The following is a 9,463-nucleotide window of genomic DNA, read 5'->3' as shown; positions in this document are numbered from 1 at the left end:
AAGCGCTTACTTTATGTTCAACATTATCCTTAGCACATGTCATGCATTACCTAATTTAATCTTCTCAACTTCGTGAGGTGCTTAATATTATGTCTCTCTTTTTTTTTTTTTTTTTTTGGAGCCTCACTGTCATCCAGGCTGGAGTGCAGTGGCACAGTCACAGCTTACTGTAGCCTTAACCTCCTGGGCTCAGGTGATCCTTCCACCTCAGTCTTCTTAGTAGCTGGGATTACAGGCACGTGCCACCATGCTCTGCTAATTTTTTTATTTTTTATTTTTGTAGAGATGAGGTCTTAATGTGTTGCCTAGGCTGGTCTTGAACTCCTGCACTCAAGCGATCCTCCTGCCTCAGCCTCCCAAGGGTGCTGGGATAACAGGCATGAGCCACCACACCCAGCAAACAGGGAATAAGATGGAATTCTAATTAGATTGGCATAGTTAAGGCCGAAAATGTGAAGTAGACATTGCTACATTATCTTCAGTCTTTGTCTTTAAGAGGCCAATGAACACAAAACGCAGGTGAGTCTTGGTTCTGAGACAGTGAAGGGACTTAAATATATTCATATAGCCAGTTATAGAAATCTAAATATAAAGCCAGTCTCCAACAGATTTAAAAATGGCATTCACCATCTTTGTGAAAGGTTGAACATTACTAATCAAGTCCAATCTTATCTTTAGAAGGGGAAGACAGTGACGGCATTTACTAAACTTTTAACATTTTAAAAAACCGATCTTAACCACAAGGCAGCCTCAGTTATTAAATCAGGACTGTCCAAAAATATTCTGTCAGCCACTCATGGTATGAATTCTGGTATATGAGATCTTAAATTATGGTATACATAAAAATAGTCATGAGATATTTCTGTTTTGTAATAAATAAGGCAGTGGCCAATTATTACTCATTAGTAGCTTTTTTGAAATAAGCTATCAAGCCTGCCCTTTCTGCCTCCTCCTTAATGCCGGCAAAGACCTTTTTTGCTCCAGGGACGTACTTCTTGGGATTCTCCAAATACTCCATCAGTGTATCTTCTCCCCAGAGGAAGCCTTGGCTCTTACTGGCGTCTGTATAAGAGAATCCAGCAGCCTGACCTGTCTTGCGCCCAGAGAGACTACCGAGATTTGGCCCAGTCTTGTGCCTCCCTTTTCCACGGTGTGGTACTGGGCACATTTTTTTACAAAAATCTTACCTTTCCCAGCATCACCCATATTTAATTCTCTTTCATCGCTGGCTCTGCGAAGGTTCCCACTCAGAAGCCGGACGTCCAGCTCTCTCCCAGGGACCCTTTGACATGGAAAGATCAGATGAAAATCAGGGGCTCGGACTCACTCTAAAGCCCACTGGTTGTCATGTTATATTTGTGTGCCATCTACTCTTAGAGGGCTTAGAATTAGGAGGGTGGCCCTGAGGGGATGGGTGGAAGAGGAAGCCACCCCAGGTATCTGAAGATTCTCAGAGCTGTATAGACTTACCCATTCAGTCACCAAAAGGCTCCCTCGTTATCCAAGCTCTTGGTTTCACACTCCATGTGCTTCACCGTCTGACTCACCTGCTCTTTTTTAAAAATTATTTTTTCAATTATTTTTTCCTATTTTTTTAGATTAAAAAATATAGTTTATTTAGAAAGTGAATTAGAGAGAAAGAGAAGATTTCCCTCCCCAAGGTAGGGGAGGGGGCCAGAGCCTAAGAAAACATGGCCTGGCCATAGCTCAAAGAGCATATGGTCACACCATAGCTTAGTAAGGCAATGGCTACGATGGCCTGGCAATTGCCATGGCGACTGGCGGCTTGAGGTTGATTGCTTTGAACCCTTCCTTTGGATGGGGGGAGCTCATTAAGGTGATTGGGTGGTGGTCTGCTCCACATCGTCATGAAGGGGCAGGTAAGTGCAGGCAATGACATCAGGTGATGGACAGCAGGTAGATGGGTAGGTTAGTCACATGATTGCTGCCATGTTCCTGGGGGTCTGTCTGTGTCATGTATTGCTGGGCCCTTTTAAAGGGATTACCTATGCGTTTCCACCTAGACATTTTGAATGCATGTGCTGTTTTTAATTTATGCTTAAAATTAGAGAATAGGCTGGGTGCAGTGGCTCAAGCCTGTAATCCCAGCGCTGTGGGAGGCCGAAGTGAAAGGATCGCCTGAACCCACAGGGTTCAAGACCAGCCCAGGCAACTTGGCGAGACCTCATCTCTATAATAAATAAAAAAAATTAACTGGGCGTGGTAGTGCGTGCCTGTAATTCCGGCTACTTGGAAGGCTGAGGTGGAAGGATTGCCGGAGCCCAGCAGGTCAACGCCGGAGTGGCCGTGAGCGTGCCACTGTACTCCAGCCTGGGTGACAGAGTGTGACTCCAACTCAAAAAATAAAAATAATGAAAGTAAAATAAAATTAGAGAATGTACACCGGGCAGAAATTCAAATAAAACAAAATAGTCTATACCAGATTGTTTCTATCCCATTACGCTTGCTTCCAGCTTTCTTGGTTATACCCCTCCCCCACCTCCACCCGCAGACAAGTGCTCTTACCAGTGGGGCACAGTGCTCATGAGCAAGGATTTGGGAGCCAAATTCCCCGAGTTTGAATCCCAGCTCTGCCATTTGTTGACTCGGTGCATCCTTAAAATAAAGAGGATTAGGCACCTACCTCAGGGCTGTGAGGAGGATTAACCATTAGAACAGTGTCTGTGGGCAACTTGGCGAGACCTCATCTCTACAATAAATCAAAAAATTAGCCCGGCGTGGTAGCGCATGCCTGTAGTTCCAGCTACTTGGAAGGCTGAGGCGGAAGGATAGCCGGAGCCCAGCAGGCGAGGATGTGGTGGCTGGGAGCGGCCACTGCACTCCAGTCTGGGCGACCGAGTGAGACTCCAACTCAAAAATAAAAGTGTCTGGGCCAGGCTAGGTGGCTCAGTCAGTAATCCCAGCACTTTGGGAGGCCGAGGCGAGAGGACTGCCTGAGCCCATGGGTTCGAGACCAGCCCGGGCTACTTGGCAAGACCTCATCTTTACAATAAATAAAAAAATTAGCTGGGCATGCTAGTGCATGCCTGTAGTTCCAGCTACTTGGAAGACTGAGGCAGAAGGATCGCCAGAGCCCAGCAGGTCGATGCTGGGGTGGCTGTGAGCATGCCACTGGCACTCCAGCCTGGGTGACAGAGTAAGACTCCAACTGAAAAAAAGAAAAGTGTCTGGTAGAGTACACCCTACATGTATACACACCTTGCAAGTTCAGGGTGGTCATCACTCTCCTCCGAGACTCCCCTCTCCCTAGTGAATACACATTGCACCCTTTGAGGTGCACCCGGTCTTTTTTCTTCCCTATTTACTATATTTTTTGTGCTATTCCAAGTCAGTGCCCAGAAAGCGGCCCCAGTCATTTTAACAGCTAAATAGTCCTTCTGTGTATGGATGAAAAATAAGTCCCTCTTAAAGTGACCTCGTGGTATTTTGACTTGAGAACACTATTCGCTTGGCTCAAGCAGTTTGAGACTGAGACATTTTAAATCAGCTCCCTCCTGAATAAGCCATTCAACTTATAGTATATATATATATATATATATATATATATATATATATTTTTTTTTTTTTAATTTAGTAAGGAACATGTGAAACAGACATCCTTGCCCCTAGGGATGTGGTAGAGGGGAGGACAGGACATTCATGGGCAGGCAAACCACTGCTATTCTTCACGATCTCTAAGGTGGTAACAGAAGCCACTATTTTATGGAAAGAGAAGAAGCTGCCCGCTGAAATAGGACACGTGCCACAGTGATGTTCCTGCACAATGCATGGACTGGTCCAGCAGCCCCTGGCTTGACATTCCCATCTCCTTAGGACTTCTGCAATGTCTCTCTTGTTGGCACTGCTCTGGCTCGTGATGCGGGTCCTGCAAGAAAACACAATACAGCCTCATCTGTTTGTAGCCTCATCTGTTTCCTTTCTTAGGCTCTGCGAAACTCTTGGTTGTTGTTTGGCAAGAAAATATGGAATTCCAGTCATTCCTGCAGTGAAATGCACGCTTTGCTGATGTCGGACTTACTCCCTGCTGTTCTGTTCTTGGCTTTTGCAAGGACACGCTAACTTTCGTCTCAATGCGGAATCATGGTATAACCCTAAAGACGTTTTTAGTGGTGATTAAATACGTGCAGTATGTCAGCAACGCACATACTTTGGATGACACCTGTGAATGACGATGGCCCACTTTGCATAGGCTTTTGCAATGACAGCGGACATGAGATTGAGAACCGCATCCAGATTTTAGAGATGATAAAACCAGCGTCCTTGAGACCCAGGTACACCTACAAGAGTCCCCACTGGGGCAGCAGCTATGGCATCGCGGTGGTGGAGACCGACTGTGAGGAGTATGCCCTGCTGTACAGCCTCTATAGCAAACCCAGACCCCGAGGGTTGAGCTGAAGGAGAAATTCACCAAGTTCTGCAAGGCTCAGGGCTTCCCAGAGGACACCATTGTCTTTTTGCCCCAAACCGATAAGTGCACAATGGAGCAAGAATAGGTGACCCTAGCCCCGCGGGTGCCCTCCTCCTGCCTGGAGACCCCAATGCTCCGCCAACAGCACCCCTGTTCCCTTGTGCTTATCCTGGCTCTGAGAAATAAATTCCAGAAGCAAGTGTGAAAAACAAACAAAAAACCCAGGGTCCTAGAGCCAAACATCTCAGAAGGAGTCATCCATCTATCCAGGCAGTGGTCTGCTCATTTGTTCATATTTACTAAGGGATTACTTATGAGTCTGGCCCTGGGGATACAGCAGTTAATGAAGACAGACAAACAGGGCATAAGAATATATGTAAGATGGTGCTACGTGCTATGAACCTAAATAAAGCAGGAGAGAAGAAATGAGAGTAGGGGAGGATAGCTCCATTCAAGTAAAGTGTCCCTGAAATGACATTCATTGTATGTCACATGGGTGGTTGCCCCACAGAGGGTCTGGGTTCCCTCAAAGGCAGCACCTGTCAATCTCTGAGAATGCCCTTCCATATTGAATGAAGTCTCTGTAATTCTTCCACCTGTCTTTCTCATGCTTATGCACTTTCAGTTAATAACTAGATTTGGCTTCTTAATAATGAGATTTAATTGCTTTACCTTGCACCAAAGCAGATATTCAGAGATACATATGTCCAATATGTAGAAATATTCACATTAATGAGCATGCCGTCATCACATTCTCCCTTCGTTGCCCTGACCAGATATTCATATGAGCCTAGGGCATGCTTAGTAAAAGCTTGTTCAATGAATGAATAAAATCATTCTTTAAAAAAATTAGAATGTGTTAAATGGTTAAAATGACAAGATGTCATAAAACTCGCCTTCTCACCCATGTCCCCACTCCTCTTCCCCCAAATCCTCTATAGATCACCCTTTTTGTTAGTTTCTTGCTTTTTCTTTTAGTGTTTCCTGATGCAAATACAAGCAAATAAAACCAGGCACGGTGGCACATGTCTATAGTCCCAGCTACTCGGGGGGCTGAGGCAGGAGGATTGCTGGAGCCCAGGAGGTCGAGGCTGCAGTGAGCTATGATCACACCACTGCACTCCAGCTGGGCAATAGAGCAAGATCTTATCTAAAAAAAAAAAAAAAACAAAACAAAAAAACCACAACCCCAAAACAGTAAGTATTAAAATATATAGTCCTATTTCCCTTTCTTACACAAAAGTAGCATATTAAACATACTGATGGTTGTATGTCTTGCTTTTTCACTTACTATATATTTCCTGCTTCTCAACCATACTCCCTGGAGCAATTTTTTTTTTTTTTTAGTTGGCGTCTCACTCTGTTGCCCAATGCAGTGGCACACTCACAGTCACCGCAGCCTCAATCTCCTGAGCAGCTGGAACTACAGGCACGCGCCACCACTTCTGGCTAATTTTTTGATTTATTGTAGAGATGAGGTCTCGCCAAGTTGCCCAGTCTGGGAGCAATCATTCTTAGATGTCCGTTTCGCTTGTTACCAATCTTTGGCCCTGAAATAGTGCTTCAGTGAAGAACCTTGTAAACATGTCATTTGGCGTGTACACAGTGATGTCTGCAGGATGGATTCCCAGGAGTAGGCTCCTGTTTCTGTGATTTAGTTGGGTCCCACCGAATTCCCCTTTATTGGGGTTAGGCCATTCTGTGCCCTCCCCCACCCCCACCCCCGTGGCATGTGACGGTACATGCTTCCAACAGCCTCACTGACAGGCTGGGTCTTTTCACAGGTTTAAGGGCTGTTGGGATTTTTTTGTGACCTCTCAGTTCATGTCCTTTGCTCTTTTTCTAATTGGGTCTTTTCTTTAGAATGTCTAGAAAATGATTTTTTTTTTAAAAGAATTTATTTTATATACTAGGGAAATTGAATCTGTGATAAGAGTTACCATCAGCTGGGCACGGTGGCTCACGTCTGCAATCCCAGTACTTTGGGAGGCGGAGGTGAGAGGACTGCCTGAGCCCATGGGCTCAAGACCAGCCTGGGCAACATGATGAGACCTCATCTCTACAATAAATCAAAAAATTAGCTGGACGTGGTGGCGCATGCCTGTAGTTTCAGCTACTTGGAAGGCTGAGGTGGAAGGATCACCTGAGCCCAGCAGGTCGAGGCTGCGGTGGCCGACAGCTTGCCACTGCACTCCAGCCCGGGCTACAGAGTGAGAATCTAACTCAAACAAAAACAAAAACAAAAAACAAACAAAAAAGAATTACAGTCATATGTTTTTCCAGTTGGTCTTTTTTCTTTGGTCTTTGCATGACAAATCTCATAGGCAGGTTATTTTTATATTTTGGAATTTCATGAGCTTTCTCTTTTAGTTGGCCTGGATTTTAAATGATTTTTAGAATGGCTTCCCCCCGTTTAAGTAAAATGGTTTCATTTCTTACATTCACTATTTGGTTGACTTGGAGTGCTTTTTTAATTTTTAAAAATTTTTTTGAGTAGTCATCTTGTTCTGTCATCCAAGCTGGAGTGCAGTAGCACGATCACAGCCTCAACCTCTTGGACTCATTGCAGCCTCAACCTCTTGGACTCAGGCTTCCAAATAGCTGAAACTACAGACTCACACTGCCGTGCCTGCCTGATTTTTTTTTTTTTGGTAGAAACAAGGTCTTGCTCTGTTGCCCAGGCTGATCTCAAACTCCTGGGCTCAGGCAATCCATCTGCCTCAGCCTTCTAGAGTTCTGGGATTACAGGCGCAGGCCACCATCCCCGACCCTCAGAGTACTTTTTAATCCTGATGTGTAACATGAGATTTGGAACTCAGGCTGTCGGTATAGCCCAACACCATTTATTAAAAACCTCATCTTTATCATGCTCGAGTCCTGGGTACATTGGGTGTATTTCTGGACTTTCTCTTTCTACTTTGTTCTGTGGTCTGTCTACTCATGTGCTGTTTACTCTTCACCTTAGTTGCTAACGTGTATAGTGTGTTTTACATTTTAGCACAGCTGGTTCCTGTTTGTTGTACTTTTTCTGAGTTTTCCAGACCTAATTTTGCTTGTTTAGTTTTTCAACTTCAGATTCAGCTTGTGTGATTCCAGAAATATGACCTGCCGGTCCTTTACTTTTAGATCATAATACATTTTTAAAGTTACCTATGGAAGAAATAGCATTGTCAGGATGTTGACTCTTACTAACCCAAAACATGGTACATCTTTCTATTCAAGCTTCATTTTGTGACTTCAAAAACTTTTGGGCCAGGCATGGTGGCTCACACCAGGCATAGTGGCTCCCAGTACTCTGGATTGTTGAGGATTGCCTGAGCCCATGGGTTCGAGACCACCTTGGGCAACTTGGTGAGACCTCATCTCTACCATAAATCAAGAAAAATGAGCCGAGCTTGGTAGCACATGCCTGTAGTTCCAGCTACTTGGAAGGGTGAAGTGGAAGGATCGCTTGAGCTCAGCAGTTCGAGGCTGCAGTGGCCCTGAGCATGCCACTGCACTCCAGCTTGGGCAACAGAGTGAGACTCCAACTCAAAAAAACAAAAAAATTAAAAACACACACACACACACAAAAGCTTTTAAATTTCCCCGTGGAAATTTGCATATTTCTTGTTAAATGTGTTCCCAAGTATTTTATTTTATTTCTTAATTTAGGATCAGCACACTACAACCTGTGCGGGTCCCTCTACTTGTTTTCATATGGCCTGTTAGGGATGAATTTAATGGTTGGAAAAAAGGACAAAGGAAGTAATATTTTGTGATGTGTAAAATTATTTGAAATGAAAAATCAGTATCTATAATAAAGTTTTATTGGAACTCAGCCATACCCATTCCTTTTTGTGCTGTCTATGGCTCTTTCTTTTTTCTCTATGAAAACAGCAGAGTGGTGACCACATGGCCCACAAAACCTAAAATAGTAAATATTTGACCCTTGACAAAAGAAGTTTGCTGACCTCTGTTCTAAGTAGTGGTTGTTTTAATGCATACTTACATGTTCCAAGTGACAGTCACTCATGACTGGCTTGGTCCTATTGACAATTCTGAACTCAACAGAAGTTGAAGAAAAATTAGCAGAAAAATAGTCCCGAGAGGCTGCTACCAATAATCACGATACCTAGAGTTTCACCGGTGGAGAAATGGCCTATAATACCATTGACAAAAGATGGAAGCCTGTTTGCTCTTCCTGGTGGCATCTGTGTTCTTCCTTCCAGTGGGATGGTTCCTAGTGAGAGATTCAGCATCTTCTTTAGGGGCAGGAGGGAAAGATGGAAACTCCCTAGCCACGTGACCTCCTTGCCGAAGAGAAATGACAACAGGTCCTCTTGAAACTGACAGCCCACCATGTCTTGTGACATCAGTGTGATCCCATGGAGGCAGAGCCATCGGAGTCTGCACGGGCCAGGTGCCTTGAGTTGGGGTTCCCATCCCGGGAGGGCTGACGGTCTTCGCTGTCTGTCAAGACTTGCCCAATCTGCTGCTCTCCTTGTGACATCCCTTGGGTGACTGACTGCAGCCCCTCATGTGTCCTTCCAGAAGACACTTTCCCTCCTTCCACTCTACCTCCTACTCGTCATTCAGGAGTTGACACTCAGGTCCTAACTTGATTTCTGTTAATAAAGGATTAGTCATGATCTGGAGCAGAAATGAGTTCAGTCTAACAATACGCATTTCTATTTATGACAGTTCATACAAGTTTGTCGTAAGACTTAATTCCACAGTTGTCTGTATAAACAAATCTGAAGGGAAAAAAAAGATTTTTCTGTGCTACATCTCCAATAGCCATAGGCTTCTCAGTGTCATGGTTCACGTGTCTCACAGCAAAGATAGAGTGGTCATTTCCGGGACTGGCGTGGTACCCACCTGTGCTGACGTGTTCATGAAAAACTTTGCAAAAAACTGGGAAGGACATGGGGAATTTTTCACATAAACTGATGCAACTTGTAGGACGGGTCATTATTCTGATATTGCCTTTCACTTTTTTTGAGTCAGAGTCTCACTCTGTCGACCAGACTGCAGGATCACAGCTGCCACAGC

General features: G+C 44.5%; 1 pseudogene; it reads right to left on the bottom strand.

Annotated features, from left to right (window-relative positions):
• Nucleotides 1-895: 895 nt before the first annotated feature.
• LOC103270680 lies at nt 896-1,206 on the bottom strand (annotated as a pseudogene).
• Between the last annotated feature and the right edge of the window lie 8,257 nt (nt 1,207-9,463).

The sequence above is a fragment of the Carlito syrichta genome, unplaced genomic scaffold, assembly GCF_000164805.1.
Source record: "Carlito syrichta isolate Samal-C Ts95f unplaced genomic scaffold, Tarsius_syrichta-2.0.1 Scaffold309895, whole genome shotgun sequence".
Classification (NCBI taxonomy): domain Eukaryota; kingdom Metazoa; phylum Chordata; class Mammalia; order Primates; family Tarsiidae; genus Carlito; species Carlito syrichta.
The sequence above is the reverse complement of the archived record's forward strand: the minus strand, read 5'-3'. Positions and strand labels throughout refer to the sequence as shown.